Source organism: Kogia breviceps, chromosome 8 (assembly GCF_026419965.1).
Source record: "Kogia breviceps isolate mKogBre1 chromosome 8, mKogBre1 haplotype 1, whole genome shotgun sequence".
NCBI lineage: Eukaryota > Metazoa > Chordata > Mammalia > Artiodactyla > Physeteridae > Kogia > Kogia breviceps.
In genome coordinates, this window is record NC_081317.1 from 9,210,849 (window position 1) to 9,229,314 (window position 18,466).

Sequence of the window (18,466 nt, forward strand, 5' to 3'; positions counted from 1 at the left end):
AATGCATGTTTTAAAAGCCTCGTACATTTTCCCCCTATGGGGTGGTTGTTCTTATTCTTACCATTATTTTTTTTTTTTCGGTACACGGGCCTCTCACTGTTGTGGCCTCTCCCGTTGCGGAGCACAGGCTCCGGAAGCGCAGGCTCAGCGGCCATAGCTCACGGGCCCAGCTGCTCTACGGAGTGTGGGATCTTCCCGGACCCGGGCACGAACCCGCGTCCCCTGCATCGGCAGGCGGACTCCCAACCGCTGGGCCACCAGGGAAGCCCTATACTTTCCATTCTTTAGGAATGCTTTATATGTTAGAGAACCTGGCTCTTTGGGAAATGAGTTAGAAATAATTCCCCCCACCACCAGTCTGTAGTTTCTTGAGATTTAGCTTCTGATGGTTTTTGCCTCACAGATTTTTTAAGAGGTAGTTGAATTTATCAATCTTCTTATGGCTTCTGGGTTTTTGTCATACTTACTAAGCCTTTGCCATTCCAAGATTATAAAAACATTCATCTGTGGCTTATGCTTTCAATTCCCATATTTAAATCTCTGACCCACCTAAAATTTATTTTGGTGTAAGGTACAAACTAGAGATCTAACTTTTTTCCCCAGATAACTATCCAGTTATCTCAGGACTTATTACTGAATGATCAATCTTTCTCACACTGACTTGAAATGCCACCTCTATCATATACTAAACCACCGTGCATATCTGGGTCTAATTCTGAACTTTTAGTCTGTACCACTGATCTCTTTATACATGCAAGTATCATCACTGCACTGCTGCACTTAATGTATCCTCAAAATACATTTTATTATCTGGTGCCCTATTTCCCTCTAATTTTTGACACAAAAAATTGGTTTCCTATTTTGGTTTGTTTTTATCTGAACTTTAAAATCATCTGGTTTCATTAAATAATACGGTTGGCATTTCAGTGGGATCCCATCACATGGTAAATTAATTTTAAAAGAACTGACATCTATATTTTGAGTGTTCTACCAATAACTTTCCATTTTTAAAGTCGTCATCAGTATTTCAAAGTTTTATTTACACATATATCACGTATTTCTCATTATAAAATATTAAGCATTTGAAGTACCAAGAGTGTACACAAACACACACACACACACACCTGACTCTTAATTTTGTACCCAACTATATTACTGAACTATATGATTTTTATAATAGTTTTTCAGTTTAGTCTCTTGGGTTTTACAGCTATACAGTCATATCACCTCATTGTATCATCTGCAAATAAAGATAATTTAATGTCCCATTTTCTTATTTTCATACCTCTAAAATCTTTCTTTAATTACATTGGTTACTTCTTCCAGAACAATGCTAAATAACATTCCAATATGATATTGAACATTTTTGTTTTATCCTGACTTTAATGGTAATGCTTTTAGTGTTTTTCCCATTAAGCATAATGCTGGCTTATGGGGTGAAGTGAGTCTATATGTTAAAGAAATAACTATCTCTTTCTACTTTATTAAATGTTTTAAAAATTAAGAATATTGAATTTTGTCAAATGCCTTTCAGTGTTCATAGAGATAGTCTTATGATCTTTCTCCTTAGACCTATTAATATGATGAATTATATTAATAAATATTTTCCCAACATTTTATTATGAAATTTGTCAAACATATACCAAAGTTGAAAGAATCTTACAGTGTGAACAAGCATATATCTATCACTTACATTCTACCCTTAACATATTACTACACTTGCTTTATTACATTATAGGTAATACATTTTAAAATATTGATTTTAGTAGATTTCAAGTAATTCTATTAGATTTTACAATACTGAACCATTCTTATATTACTATAGTAAACACATGGTCATAGTGTATTAGTTTTGTTTTGAAGTACTGTTGTATTTTTTCTGCTATTTTAATTTGGACTTTATATCAATATTCATAGATTATGTACATGTGATGAGTATGTACATGTGTGTATCTCTGCTTCACAAAAACAATTTGAACATTAAAAATATTTTTTTTAGGCACTGGAATAGTTTAAGTAGTATTAGAATTATCTGTCCCTTAAAACACTGGTAGAATTCCCCTGTAAAACTGTTTGGGATGTGTTATTTTTCAAGGAAGTGAGTAAATATTTAACAGTATTTTCTCTTTCCTCTATGGCAATTTGTCTGTTTATTCTTTCTTTCTCTTCTGGGGTCAGTTTTGATAAATTATTTTTTCCTAATAAAAGTATCCATTTCTTCTAGTTGTCAAATGTTTTTGCACAAAGTTTAGCAAAGTGTCTCTTACAATGCTTATAATTGTTTATTTGTACTGATTTTCCATTTGTCATGATTATTTTGTGTATTTTTACTTTCTCATTTTTTGATTAGGTTACCAAACCATTGATATATTATTGTTTTTGCCCTAAAGAACTAGCACGTGATTTAGTAGTGCTGTATTATTTCCTCTTTTCTAATTCATTGGTGTCTTTTCTCTTTATGATTCCTTCCTTCTGATTTTTTTAGACTAAATTTTCTTCTGATCACTGTTCTATCTCTATTTCATAAGTCTAATACTTAGGATTTTCACTATCACAATTTTCTAAACACTTTAAAGTTTGGAGTTTGATTTCTTTCTGACCCAAGAATTGTTTGAAAGTTCTAAATTTTATAGACAGAAAAATATTTTTTGCATTTGAGTACTGTTACTAATTTTTGTTTACACTGATTGTGATCAGAGAATGTTTTCTCACTATTCCTACCTTTGTTTTCTTTTTGAATTAATATATGGTCAATTTTGTAAACTGATAGGACCATTTGAAAGGAACGTGCAGCCACTGTTTTTAATGATTAGTCAGTGTGATTATGTTTTAGATTTACCTCATTAATTATGTTCTAGGTATTTTATATTATTACTTTTTAATGTAAATGTCATGAACGTAAAGAGGTGAATTAAAGCCTCCTACTACTAATTTGGCTGTCTTTGTCTCTTCTTGTATCTCCTGTTGCTAAGTGCACAGATATACATAATTGTGTTTTTCATTGTAAATTGTAGCGTTTGACATTATTAATTGCTCACCTTTGTAAATCACCTATTTTTATGGCTAAGACTACCATTGAATCACGATTTATTTAGTTATACTGTATTGTCAGATACTGAGGTTTTCCTAAGTTTTCTTTAATGTGAAAGAATCCTAGTAATTTGAAAAGTGCTAAATAGTATTGCTGTTTTGATTTGCATTTCTCAGTTAGCATTAAGATTTAATAGTTTATGAACTTATTCATTAATGAATTTATATTAATGTTTATAATAGAGAAAACCTAGATGTTCAACAATAGGAGGCTAGATAAATAAAATTTCACTATATTAACATGATGGAATGATAGTAGTTATCATTTATCGTACTTTATATACATTATATCATCTTATCTCTATAAGAGTCCTATAAGGTCATTATTACCATTTTCAATTGATTCTAAGATTAAATTTTTATATATCAACATACCTAAAATTAATTGCTTATGTGTCATAGTTTAATTGGCAGTTTTTTTTCTTTCTTTCTTAGTAGCAAAAAAACGTAATTCTTACAACTGATGGCATATTAGTGTCAATGAAATATGTTATTTCTCCCGTTTCATAGATTATGGTACTAAATCTCAAGTATGTTAAGTAATTTGCCCAAGGTCAGCCAACTTAAAAATGCCTAGAAACATATAGATCAAAATGTTAAAATGGTTCTCTCTGGGTGGAAGGATTATAATTAGCTTTTCTCCCTTTTGCTCATCTATTCTGTTTTCTTCAATATGTACATATAACTTTTATAATAAGAAAAAGTGGAACTTTTTTTTAAAGATTGGGAGCATTTTATTATTTTATTATTTATTTATTTATTTATTTATGGCTGCTTTTTTAAAAAAGGAAAAAATAAGGCTAGATTCCCCAATTCACGCTGTTCATCAAAATAAATCCCAGATAAATTAAATAATTAAATATAGAAAATAAGAGAATTCTAGTCATATGGAGATTGTGGTATCAATGTAGTTTTTCAATAACCCCAAACATTCCCTGAAAATCAGTGTAGCAGCAAAAGTAAAAAAATCTGTAGGCACTCTCTTCAACAAAACTAGGTGATAAGGAGATCCAACATATGCATAACTGAAGGCCCTAAAAGTACAGCCTAAACAATGAAACAGAATAAATATTTAAAAACTGAATTAAAATGTTTCCTAAAATATAAGAGGACTGAATCTAAATATTGAAAGGGTACACTCTGTCCTATGAGAATTAATCTAGAACAGTCAACACCAACACTTAGCTTAGTGATATTATTGTTCCTTAAAGATAAAGTAAAAATCTTTTACATATTCAAGTTAAAAGTCCAAGTTACTTTTAAAGAAAAGAAAATCTGGATGGCAGCAAGATTCTAGATAGTAACATTTTATGTTTTAAAAATGGAGGGGGCTTTCCTGGTGGCGCAGTGGTTGAGAATCCGTCTGCCGATGCAGGAGACACGGGTTCGTGCCCTGGTCCGGGAGGATCCCACATGCCGCGGAGCGCCTGAGCCCGTGAGCCATGGCCGCTGGGCCTGCGCGTCCGGAGCCTGTGCTCCACAACGGGAGAGGCCACAACAGTGAGAGGCCCGCATACCAAAAAAAAATAATAATAAAAAAAAAAAATGGAGGAATATTTTAAAGATATTTAAGGGGGAAAAAGGGCCAAAGACTTTAGATCTGGGTGAACCCTCCTTCAAATATTATAAAGACCAACAACCGAACAGTTATGAACGTGCAAGACCCCATGGATTGTGGGTCCACCAAGATTCTGTGCTCATAGGGCATCATAAGGATCCGTGGCAGACAGGCATACTGTGCAAATCTCCTTGGATCATGCACACGCTCGAGTCCCATCAGACCTGACTTACAAAACGCAAGTTCAAAGACAAAATTATTAAGAATCTTAGGTTAGCAAAAGCAGAGCATTAAGCCAAATGTGGGCCTCTTTAGAGTGCAGGGCCCTGTGTGACTGCACAAGCTACACACTCATGGAACCATCCCTGGGTGACACCCAGTGGCTGGTAAGGCCAGCTTTCTTCCAACTCGTCTCCCTCCTCTGCTCTCCCTTCTGACATACTGGAGTGAATGGTATTCCTAAAACAGAGAATTAACCATGCCCGGCTCCTCCTTAACACCCCACTTCCCATCGCTCTCTGGGCACTCATGATTATATTCATAATAAGATGGGTTACCTGGGCCTGCCCACTTTTCTCCTCTCTCATCTCTTCCTCTCCTGCCCCATACCCATACTCCAGGCCCTGGCCAACCCAAACCCAAGCATCATGTGTCCCAAACGGAATCCCAGTTCTGCACTCACCTCCTCCTGCTCTCCTTTCTCAGGAACCAGTACTCCTATCTACCTGGTTGTAGAAAGCTGGGGTCATCCTCGTCTCTTCTCCCTCAATCCCCACATTTAATTTGCTTTTTCATGAATCATCTCTTGAACCTTTTCTCGTCAGTGTCCTTGACATTTCTGTCCATTTGTCCTTCCTTTTCATCTACCTTGCAGTCTTCCACCCTGGAAGCAACCTGCCTTCTTCCTGCTCACACTCAACAAGAAAGCCTTTGGGGGCGAATGCCACAGCCACAAAGACTGTGCCCCTGATAAACCTCCAGCCTCATATGGGTCCATAGTTTCTCTCTTCTGTCTTTCTCAAAGGAAGCAGGGAAGCGTCCCCTGTCTAAGATTACTATCTCACTAGAAATTAACAATTCAAGGAAGGCTAAAATGTCCATATGCTTGGAAACTTTAATAGCTGATACTTAACACAGCACTTGCTATATGCACGCATGTTCTATGGTGGCCTTTACATGAGCTAGTACTCACTTAAATATTACCATTATAGAAATGAAAAAGGTGAAGCACAGACAGATTAAGTGTTTTCTCAAGGTCAAACAGCCAGTGAGTAGTGCAGTGGGGGGGATTCAAACCCAGGCAGACAGGCTCCAGGGCCCCTGAACTTTACCACCTGTAACACAGTCCTAAAAGGATTGAAGAAGTGCTTAGAATTAAATGATAATGGAAACAGTGCTTGTCATAACTATGGACACAACTAACAACAACAGTTAGTGGGAAATTTATGGCATCAAATAAATATATTTATTTATCAAGAAATAAGAAAATGAAAAAGAACAAGGCAACACAAATCAAATAAGGAAAGAAACAATGAAGATACTGATCAATGAAATAGTTTAAAAAACAGAGATTAACAAAACCAAAATGTGTATTCTAGAAAAAACTAATTAAAATAGAAGTTAATAATAATAAAAGAGTATTAGGAAGAACTAGATGTTAACAAATACAAGAACCTATATAAATTACTTAAACATATAGGAAAACATAAAGTGCCAAAATTTGTGCAAAAGGAAGCAAACCTGAACAAACATATAAATAAACTTGAACAAATAAATATTAAGAAGATTGAACTGGTAGTCAGATATCTTCTCTTTCTACCCTCCCTACAACAAAAAACCTAAGCCCGGATGGTTTTAAATGGCTCTACATATGAATTCTCCTAAACTTCTAAGAAACTGATATCTTCTATTTTATTCAAGTGTTCCAGAAGCCAGAAAAATAAGAGAACTTGGCCCAGCTCATTTTCTGGGGTAATATAATCCTGCTTCCAAAATCAGATAGGAACAATGCAAAAAGGAAAATCACAGGCCTATTTCACTTATAAGCAGATGCAAAAACCCCAAACAAAATATTTGCTAACAGAATCCAGCAACGTATTAAAAATAATAATCATATTCAAGGAATACAAAGATAGTTCAGCACTAGAAAAAATTTCCATTTAATTCAACATTAATAGGAGAAAAACAATATATGATAATCTCAAATGATACAGAAAAGACATTTGATAACTTACAGTACATTCTTATGATTAAAAAAACTCTTATAAAACTTGGAGTAGGGCTTCCCTGGTGGCGCAGTGGTTGAGAGTCCGCCTGCCGATGCAGGGGGCGCGGGTTCATGCCCCGGTCCGGGAGGATCCCACATACCACGGAGCGGCTGGGCCCGTTAGCCGTGGCCGCTGAGCCTGTGCGTCCGGAGCCTGTGCTCCGCAACGGGAGAGGCCACGGCAGTGAGAGGCCCGCGTACCACAAAAAAAAAAAAAAAAAAAAAAAACAACTTGGAGTAGAGGGACTTCCCTGGTGGTGCAGTGTTAGGAATCTGCCAGCCAATGCAGGGGACACGGGTTCGAGCCTTGGTCCAGGAAGATCCCACGTGCCACGGAGCAACTAAGCCCGTGCGCCACAACTAGTGAAGCCCGCGTGCCTAGAGCCCATGCTCCACAAGAGAAGCCACCGCAATGAGAAGCCCGCACACCACAACAAAGAGTAGCCCCTGCTCGCCGCAACTAGAGAAAGTCCGTGCGCAGCAACGAAGACCCAACGCAGCCAAAACTAAATAAATTTATTTTTTTAAAAAAAACCTTGAAGTAGAAAAAAATCTACTTAATTTGATAAAGTTTTTACATCCCCAAACAAGTAATATACATAAGAGAAACTTTAGACATAACATCTTTATGTCCAAGAAGAAGAACAAGATGTCCCTAATAACTGATAGCATTTAACATAGTATTAAAAATTCTAATTAATACTATAAGGAACTAAGATTGTGAGGTTTGGAAGGGAAGCCATAAGACTGTCATTATTTGCAGATATAATTACCCATCTAAGGTACCAATAGAATTAACAGACCAATTATTAGAACTAATATGAAAATTCAGTTAAGGTTGCTCAGATAGAAGATTTACCTACCAAAAAAAAAACTCAATCGAATTTTCTACACCAGCAATTGCCAACTAGAAAATGTAATATAAAAAATGAAATACAAAAAAACATAATAAATGTAATATGTAATGAAATCATAAATGTAAGAAAATGTAATTAAATATGAAATACATCACAATTGCTACAAAAATTATACAGTATCTGAGAATTAATCTAAGAACCTATAAGACCTCTATGACTTGAACTTTATTTTTTTTAATATGAAAATTTCACTTTTTATTCTATTCACAGATTACCTTCTATGGAGTTATAGTAACAGATTTCCAGATAGTAAACCATTTAATTTCCAAATATTAAACCAGTTTTAGAATACATTCTACTTGATCATTTGTATTATTCTTCTGGTGAAATTGTCAGCTAATATAGTTTTTAGGAATTTTTAATAAGTGAGACTGGTTTGTAGGGTTGATATGTGTGCATGTGTGTGTCTGTTGCTTTCTTTGACAGGTTTTGGTATCATTGCTATGTTCACTTCATAAAGAGACTTTTGAAGATTTCCTTCTATTTCTATGTTCTAGAAGAGTTCAAGATAACTGTTCCTTAAATGTTTGGTAGAATTCTTCTGCAGGACTGTCTGGTGCTTCTTCAGGGAGCAATTCTTTGACATCTCTAACTCTATTAAAATCAGTCTGTTAGTATTTCTCTTCTGGGGTAAATTTGGTAATTTGTATAATAATAATAATAAACTGGGTTTCCGGACCAGCCAAGTCAAGGTCTCTAAGTGCAGTGACAGCATCAAGATCACAAGCCCCCCAAGAATCACACAGTATGTATTTTTCGTGTCTTCCTTCTTTCATATGAATTGAACTTTAAATCTTGAATAATTGACAACTTGGATAGTAAGACTTAACATTATACTCAAGTCAGTTTTCCCCAGATTAATTTATAAATTCACTACAATCTCAATCATAAGTACAATTATATGTATACATATGTATATGTATGTATATATATATATACATATGTATATGTATATGAAAACTTGGTAAATCTACTCCAAAAATTACATGAATGGAAGGTACATGAAGAACTAGGTCAACTCTAAAAAGAAAAAAAAAGTGGGGAACCAGGGGGGTGACTTTCCTACCAAATAGTAAGACCTACTATAAAGCCACCATAATAAAAAAAACTGTAGTATTGGCACAAGAATAGATAAGTGTATCAATGGAACTAAATGGAGACCTCAAAGACCTACCTCTGTATAATGGGAAGTTAATAGGGACAAAACAGAGGTGGCACTGCGCTTCCCTGGTGGCGCAGTGGTTGAGAGTCCACCTGCCGATGCAGGGGACACGGGTTCGTGCCCTGGTCCGGGAAGATCCCACATGCCACAGAGCGGCTGGGCCCGTGAGCCATGTCCGCTGAGCCTGCGCATCCGGAGCCTGTGCTCTGCAACGGGAAACGCCATAACAGTGAGAGGCCCACGTAACGCAAAAAAAAAAAAGAGGTGGCACTGCACACTAGTGGGAAAAGGATGGATTGTTTTGCACACAGGGTAGTGAAAACCAGCTCAGTGGACTAAGAAAATTACAACTGGGTCCCTGTTTAGCCTCACGTGCAAAGAGGACTCTTAGGTGAATTAAAGATCTCAGTGTGAAAGTTAAAAATCATAGGGTTAATAGAAACAAATGTAGGAGGATACCTTTGGGCTTAGGGAAAGGCAAGGAGGATTATTTTCCAAAACTTTAAAAGCACAAACCATACTGTACAAATTTGCTGAATTTGATTACATCAAAATTAAGAGGTTGTGTTTAATAAAAAAATAATAATAACACGGGCCAATTAAGAGTCAGACGATAGGACTAAGATTTTTTTTCAAAGTCTGAAATTGACAAGGGATTAACATCTAGAATCTACAAGGAACTCTGTAAAGCAACAAGAAGAGGACATCAACTCCAATAGAAAAATGGGCAAGTGATATGACAGGCAATTTACAGAAAAGGAAACCCCCAAAGCTAATAAGCACATGAAGTGATGCTCAAACTCATTAGTAGTCAAAGAAATGCAAATTAAAACGAGATAGCGCTTTACACCTTTAGACTGGCAAGACCTACAAACCTGGGTGATACCAATTAAAGGCAGAAATGTGGAAGATAGGATCCCTCACACATGGCCGATGGGAGCGTAAATTGGCAAAGCCTTTTGAGAAAGCAATCCCAAACTACTTACACAAATTATGTGTGCACACGCATGCCCGCACACACATGCTCACACACACACACACACACAAGGACCCCCCGAAATTCTAACACATGCACGATGGGAAATCTACAAGGATGTTTGCTGCAGGTTCCTTGGAGGAGAGATAATAGCAATCTGGGTTGGCCCTCACTATTATTAGGAAGCAAAGGAGCATATGTACAGATGACAACTTGGATAGATCTTAACAAACAGTGCCAATTGGAAAAACCGAGAATGGTAATATGATACAATACCACTTACATAAATTATAAATACATGTACACACTCTGGTATGCACGTATCTTCCCAAAACCTCCAGTGAACCAGCCACTCTTTGCTTGTCTGTATCATGATGTCATTAATGTAACAGATCAATGTGATGTTTTGTGCAATACGGAAGCAGGCTGGATCTCCTTGGACTATTTGATGATAGAGGATGGAAGATTTAATAGAGTCCTGGGGCAAAACTACAAATAACTACGGTTGTTCTGTTTCAGATGCTCTTTTCTGATCAGAATAGAAAGAATGAGTTCACCAAACCCATGGCCACACACCGTACACCTGAGGCTTTATTAACCCACTCCAGCAATGATACCAACCCCCCGCACCACATGGCAGCTGCAATTAGGGCCACAGTGACTGACAGGTGGAATGAGCTTCTTTTGGGAGAGGCTGCCTCAGAGAAGAGAAGGGGGAGCTCCTCTGTTCAACCTGCTGGGAAAGAAGAGAGTACAGATCCTGTAGCCAGGATGTTGGGTGGCTGAGTTGAGGGACTATGCATCTGATGGCTTCTCTTTCCTTTGTGAAGAACTGCCTTTTATATGTATCATTATTGGTGGAGAACAATGACCTATTTCTTGAAGATGCCATTTTTGACGCCAACCCATATTCCATCTCATCCCAATGAACTGGCCAAGCTCGTTGTTGACATGTGGGCACCCCTTGGTATAGCTGGTGCTCAGCCCACATCCATGGGAGGCCCACCACTTTCAGCATCTCCTTCTCCTTGAGATGCTACATGAATGGGTTCTGTCTGCCCTGGAGTCTTGCTTCCATGAGCTTCTTGAGACCCCCACCCACCCACCCCCATCCCCCCCAACCCAAGACAAGCCCTTCGGCAGGGGGCTGGCCTCCCCAGCACGATCTTCCAAGGATGTGCACATACAGGTAGATAACCACGCAGGATCTTCTCAAGGAAGATAAACATGTTTATCCATAGACATAGAAAAGAACATCGACCCATCTGAACTCATAATGCATCCAAATATACACACAGACACTCACACAGACTTACTTACATACACACACACATACACGTTCACATGTAGCCCTTGCACCTATACACATGCCCACGTGGACATACCCCCCTACACACGTGCTTAGACTTTCAGGCCCTGCTCTAGGAACATCTATTCTGACACACTCTGGGATATATGCACACATTCAGTACTCACACATGCATGTGTCACATGCATACTATTCCGGTATGCACGGTTGCATAGCAAACTACCCGAAACTTGGTGGCATGAAGCAATCATCACTTTACTACGCTCACAGGGGGATGGCTTGTTTCTACTCGACCATGACCAGGGTCTCACTGGCAGGAATGCCATGACTGGAAGCATCTTCACTCACATCTCCGACCCCTGACCTGGGATGACCTGAGTGGCTGGGGGGACTCATCAGGTATCTCTCTGTCTGAGGTTTCACGGCCTCTCCGCGTGGTCTCTCCACGTGGCCTCTCCAGCGTGGGGGCCTGGGAGTAGTTGGGGTTCGTAAATGGCAGCTCAGGACTCCAAGAGTGAGTGTTCAAGGTGAACAAGGTGGATGTTGTATGACCTTTGATGACCTAGCCTTGGAAATCACATAGCATTACCTCTGTCATCCTATTTAGTCAAAGCAGTCACAAGTCCACCCAGATTCATGGGGGAAGGACACAGACCCCACCTCTCGATGGGAGAAATGTGAAAGAGCTTGCAACCATTTTTTAAAACGGTCACACGTCTGCACACACAGGAATGCTTACACACACACACACACAGAGATACATATATGCATATACATAGACACACAATACATATCTATACATAAACACACAGGCCTCGTCCTCAGAACCTCAGACTTAGATAAACATGCATGTGCATACGAGCACACATGTAATAGACACATTCTCACAAGTACATCCATAGTCATACCTGGCACACCAATGCATACACACACATGCTCACGGCCGCAGGGCCTGCCCCAGAGATGCTCACTCCGACACCTGTGGGCCCACCTGCTGGCCGCCTGCCCCGTGTCTGGCTGAGCTGGGGGCCAGGATGGACTGGGGTGGCTTGGCTGGAATGGGCTGGGCCCTCTCTCCTCACCACCCTTCCCTTGTGGCAGGGGCCTGGCAAGAAGGAAAACAAATAACCTTGCGGTGTTTAAATAAGCAAAGTTTTGTGCAAAGCAAAGGTTAATGTACTTTATTGTTCAATGTCATGTTTATAGTGGATTGGTGGAAGGAAAAATGTGATTAATTGCCCCGAAGCCCACGGATCTACAATTATTTGGTTGTTGTGAACAAATAAAGGACTACAGTATTCATCATATTCAAATGAGGCAGCAGAATAAATGATGGCGGGCCGGGTAGGAACAAAACCCAGGCATGTTCCCGCACAATCGGAAGGCGACTGGCGCCTTGTCAACCAGACACAGGGTGGTGGCGGGAGCTGAACCCGTTTGTCTCTGTACCGCCAGCAAGGGCTGGGCTGACCCTGCAGGTGCCGGCGTTAATTCATGTCACACCTCGCGCCTCCATCCTTTCTGATATGAAAACCAGGCGCCAATTTCGTAATAGAGACTTGTTTCTGATGAGGCACAGTTTGGGGAGGGGGCACAGATCTTCATTAGAGCCCCTTTCCTGGGTGTGCTCGTTACAGAGCACAGGTACTGGCTAAATGTGTCCGATCATTCATCATGATTTTGCCCTCCACTTTGTCACAGCGTGGGGATTTAAGGAAGATAGATGGTACAAGATGTTGTCTCCTCCACAGATGCTTTCTGCTCTGGTAAGTGTGTCCGATGCAGAATTATTTTGCCACTTTATTATTTCCTAGTGAGTGTTTGTCAGAGCTTCGCCTCTTGGAAGGAGCGAGTTGTTTCCTGTCACTCAGGGATGTCGCGGGAGCTGTGATGCTTGGCTGGGCTTGCCAGCCAGCTGGAACCCGGGCAGGGTCCCCAGGCAGGACTGTGGGGGGTCCTGGGAGTCTGGGCCACAGGGCGAATGTCAAATCCAACAGAAATGGGGAGAGGCTGGCTTTGGGAGAAGGCAGGGCATGGGGGCTTTGGACACGCTGGGTTGGGGGAGTTAAGGGGGCATCTTTTAGGACCTGGACTGGCTGTAGGCCAGCTGGCTGCACGACGAGCTGTTCAAACCAGTGTCCAAAGGGCTGTAAGAGCTTGGCCTTGAGCTGAGCCAGCTGGAGAGGGTATGGGCAAGGCTGGGGCCCCGTGGGGCTGCTGATGGCCTTAAGGCAGTGTGGCCAAATTCTCGTGCCCATTGCTGGCACCAGATGAGCTTCCTGCCCTGATCAGGACGGCCGAGGGAGCATGGGGTGACCAGCAGGGATACCGGATGGGTGAAGAGGGGGATGAGTTCGGCTTGAAGCCCAAAGTCCAGCCCAGAGCCCTGGGAACTCCTGGGAACCTGGGAACATGGGAACATGATTCCACGCAGCACTGGGCCCTGGAATCCAAAGGTGACTCTGACCTCGGGGAGAGAGTAGGGAATCCAGGAGTCACCAACCTGTCCTGTGGTCCTTCCTCATTTGTGTTTGCTCTGCAGGGGTCTCTCCACGGGCCTCATCCTCCAGGGTACCTGCTTCCCACTGCCACAGCTGGCTGGGCCAGTGACACTCAGCTGTCCCAGCCTGTCGGGCACACAGAAGAGAAATCTACTTTCTCTTGGCTTTCCCCCTCAGTCTAGGCTGGCTGGAGTGGTGAATCCAAGAGGAATACTCCTTGGAGGTTCAGGGAAACCTTATGGACACCAGCTCAGGAGGAGCCCAAGCAGAGATGCCTATGGCACAGGGAACTAGGAGAGGGCACCCGGCCTTCCTCTGGCCCCAAGATGCCATTGCTGGGGTCCACCTTGCTGACTTGTCCATGCCTCCCTCCTCAACGTCTCTCCAGAGGCAGGGCATGTAGGATAAAGAGCACAGTTTTGTAATCACACAGGCCTGGGTTTAAAGCCATGACTAGTTGTAATGTTTTTGAGCCTCTGTTTGCCCATCTGTAAAACAGGAACACGGAGGTGGCTGACTCCTTGGAAGCTCTTAGCATTGCGGTTCCTGGCACATCGTAGGCGTTCTGTCAACCCCGGTGTCCCCTCCCTGCCTCCTCTCTCTGGTTCCGGGCCGCTGGGAGTCCCTGATTCACCCCTCCCCCAAATCCCGTGGGCCTGGGTGGCTCTGCGGCGTAGTCTCCGTGGCCCCTGGCATCCTGCCTGGCATCCAGAAGGGTCTGCATAAGATGGCGCTGCCTTTCTGTCCATGCACAACCCCGCCTTCCCTCCGTGGAAAGCCCAGTAAGGAATCTTAACAGTTCGCAGCAGCTAACTCCCCGGCCCTTCCCCAGCCCTCCTCCAGCCAGGCCCGGGCTGAGCCCTGGGACACAGGCCCTGCCCTTAGGAGTGGGGTGGTGGGAGAGAAGAAATGTGAGCAGACAGTCACTGCAAACACACGTTCACTCTGCGGGTGCAGGTCCCAGGCCCAAAGTCCCAGGTGATGAGTATTCACTTACCGAGCCCCCACTTCCAGTTGGACCCGGTTCTGGTGCTTTTCCCACAGCTGAGTCAGTGAAGCAAAACTGGCGGAGAGGCGCCGCTCTCACTCCCACTTCGCAACTGAGAAAACTGAGTCTGCAGACGAACTAAAGCGCTGGAAATCTCGCGGTAGACTGTCGTGGAGGAGGGAGGGATTCGAACACGAGAAGCTTCTGATAGTTTCACCTCGTCATTGTGGACCAGCTGATTGGCTCATTGACAGAGCAGCCGCGATTGACACCCACTGCATCCAATCAGAATTCAGCGCCGTCCCTGCTCAGGGTTTTTTGTTTTTTGTTTTATTCCTTGCTCCACCCACTTCTGGAGGCGCCTCAAATTCCTCTTGGCTCAGCATTCCTGCCAGGATTTCTGGTTAGAAACCCCCAATACGCGATTATGTGCAGTTTTATGTTTAAGGTATATTTCCCCTTTTTTAAAAACTCAGTTTATTGGGACGTTTTCTTTTATGACTTGTCTCCCATTCATTCATTCACTCATTCATTTGTTCATTGAGCAAAACTAAGGACGCACTATGTGCAGTGAGATCGAATCAGCAGGTGGTGAGAGCCAGTGAGGGGGGTGGCAGGGCGGCAGCCAGAGGCCCTGAAGGTGGAGAGGCTGGCAGAGCCTCCTGCAAGGTATCTTGTGAGGCAGTGGATCTTGGAGGAACCAGGGGAACACCTGGATCGGGGAAGGGTGGGACGGCCCAGAGGCTCTCCTGCAGAGGAACACCTGGATCGTGGAAGGGCCGGGCCCTTCCCTTCATCCACCAAGCTCCGCCCTGGGTTGGGCTGCATCCACTCTCAGCAACACTGTGTTCACCCCCTCCTCATAGCCTCTGACCCACCTCGTCCCTCCCTCTTTCTATTCTGCAGCCAGAACGATTTTCCTTAAGCACAAAACTAGTGATGTCACCCTCTGCTTCAAAACCTCAGTGGTTCCCCATTGCCCACCTACTTCAAACCTAAACCTCGAACTTGGCATTCAGTGCCTTTCATGATCCAGCACTAACCTACCCAATGCCACCATTCAGGAGGTTGATCTTGGCCTGTCACTTAAATTCTTTCTCTACCTGTGTTTCCTCAGCTGTAAAATGGGGATAATTATAGTACCTAGATTACATTTTCCAAAGATATCAGCCACAACACATATCCCACCCAACAAGCTCTTTTTATAAGAACTATTGACTTTTCCCAGGGGATGGTAGGAATGATGTTCCCTTCCCTTGAACTTGAGTGGACTTTTATCACTACCTAGACGGATATGGCAAAAGTGATGCTATGTGACTCCCAGGGCTAGTTCATAAAAACACCAACTTCTTCTGTCTTGTTCTCTTGGGATGCTCACTCTCAGAATCTGGCTGCCATGCTGTGAGGAAGCCAAGGAGTCACCAGGAGAGACCACTGGAGGTGTTCTGGTTGACAGCACTAAGTGACCAGCCATGTACGGGAGCCATCCTGAAAGCCACCTGCCCCAGCTGATACCACGTGGAGCTGAGTTGAGCCGACCCTGCCAAGCCCTAGAGCAAAATAAATAATTGTTATTTTAAGCCACTAAGTTTTAGGACAACTTGTTATATAAAAAGATAACAGAAACACCTACCCCTGTAGGGTGGTTGTGGAGTAGATGAGTGTGTTAGTTTGCTGGGGCTGCCATAACAAAACACCAAGGACTGGGTGGCTTAAACAACAGAACTTGATTCTCCCCCAATTCTTTTTTTTTTTTTTTGCAGTACGCGGGCCTCTCACTGTTGTGGCCTCTCCCGTTGCAGAACACAGGCTCCAGACGCGCAGGCTCAGCGGTCATGGCTCACGGGCCCAGCCACTCCGCGGCATGTGGTATCTTCCCGGACCGGGGCACGAACCCGCGTCCCCTGCATTGGCAGGCGGACTCTCAACCACTGCACCACCAGGGAAGCCCTCCCCCAATTCTTGAGGCTGAGATCAAGGTGTCAGTAGGGTTGGTTCCTTTTGAAACCTCTCTCGTTGGCTTGTAGATGGCCGTCTCCTCCCCCCTGTGTAGTCCTGGGGTCTTCCTCTGTACATCTGTGTCCTAATCTACCCTTCTTCTAAGGATACCAGTCATACTAGATTAGGGCCCACCCTAATGACCTCATTTTAACAATTTAGCCTGTAACAATAAGTCAATACACACGAAATACTTAGAAAAGGACCTCACACAGAAAAAGCACTCAATTAATGGTAGCTGTGTTATTATTCCAACTACCATCTCTACAGCCACCACTGTCATCTGTGTGGCCTCAAGTCACACACAGTCCCTCCCTCCAGCCCCAGGATCGCCAGGCCTCCTCTTAGGCTTTCTCCTCGGCCTGCTTCACGCAAACCTTTGCCCATCTATCCAAATCCTTTCTGTCTAGGAGGCTCAGCTCCTTCACCATTGCTGCCAGAGCCTCCCCGATTTCCCCTCTTCTTCCTTTGAGTTCCTACAGCTTGAGCTGGGGGCTCTGGTTCGCGGTTATCCTGGTCTGCCATGTCTGAGAAGCTTTGGCGTTTTTGAGCTGTGCCTTTGTTATGTTTTCTAATATAGAAATAATGTGTTTTTTCCTGATTATAAAAATAAGTTGTGCTCAGTTTATAAAGTTCAGACAGTACAGAAAGTTTTAAAAAGTAAGTGAAAATCACCTAGAGTTAATGACAACATTTTGGTTTATATCTTTCTGGAATTTTTCATATGTGTATATGTATGTGTGTGAATGTGTGTGTGTGTGTGTGTGTGTATTTTTCTTGATTCTAGCATTTAGTTACACAGCTTTTATGGAAAAAACTACTTCATTAAACACACATATTGTCATGCACACACTGATTTCAGAAATGTTAAAATGTGAAAAATACATACATCCTAGAGTCAAGAAAATATGATATAAGCATATATCTATGTTCTTCAAAAATTGGAATCTCTATGAATACTATTTTATGGCCTACTTTAAAAAAAATCTGAACACTAAATTGGGTCATTTGTAGAGACGTGGATGGATCTAGAGACTGTCATACAGGGTGAAGTCAGAAAGAGAAAAACAAATATAGTATATTAACATATATATGTGAAACCTAGAAAAATGGTACAGATGAACCGGTTTGCAGGGCAGAAGTTGAGACACAATGTAGAGAACAAATGTATGGACACCAAGTGGGGAAAGCGGCGGTGGGGTGGGGATGGTGGTGTGCTGAATTGGGCGACTGGGATTGACACGTATACACTGATGTGTATAAAATGGATGACTAATAAGAACCTGCTGTATAAAAAATAAAATATAATTAGAAAAAAAAATCTGAACAACAAAGCTTGGCCAGCTCTTCACATCAATTCATTGATACCCATACAATTAGTTTTAATGGCTGCAGAGCATTCCATTAAATGATAGTATATTTATTCCTCACCTAAGGGCATGAATTTTTAATTATTCTGACACACTTGTAGACCCTTGTTATGATTTGCCTTAAAGATAAATTCCTCCAATCAGCACTTCTGGGCAGGAGCGTTGAAGCTCTTTGCCCAGGACTTGGCTGCCACAAGCCACGTGCTCCCCAAGGACAGGCACTGCCCCTGAACCACCCGTGGGTCCTCCAGCATGGGGTCTTGTCATAACGGGGCCCTGGGAATAGTCAACATATGTCAATTTCCTAGTAATAACAGGTCAGGAGACAGAC

The 18,466-nt window shown here is 42.1% G+C and overlaps 1 protein-coding gene across 1 annotated transcript in view; it reads right to left on the reverse strand.

Moving 5' to 3' along the window:
• MVB12B (multivesicular body subunit 12B) overlaps positions 1–14,876 on the reverse strand; it is a 266,327-nt gene extending 251,451 nt beyond the window's left edge. The window contains exon 1 of the mRNA XM_067040715.1: positions 14,777–14,876. The gene's annotated coding sequence lies outside the window, so the exon portion shown is untranslated. The remainder of the gene's footprint in view (positions 1–14,776) is intronic.
• Positions 14,877–18,466: the final 3,590 nt, after the last annotated feature.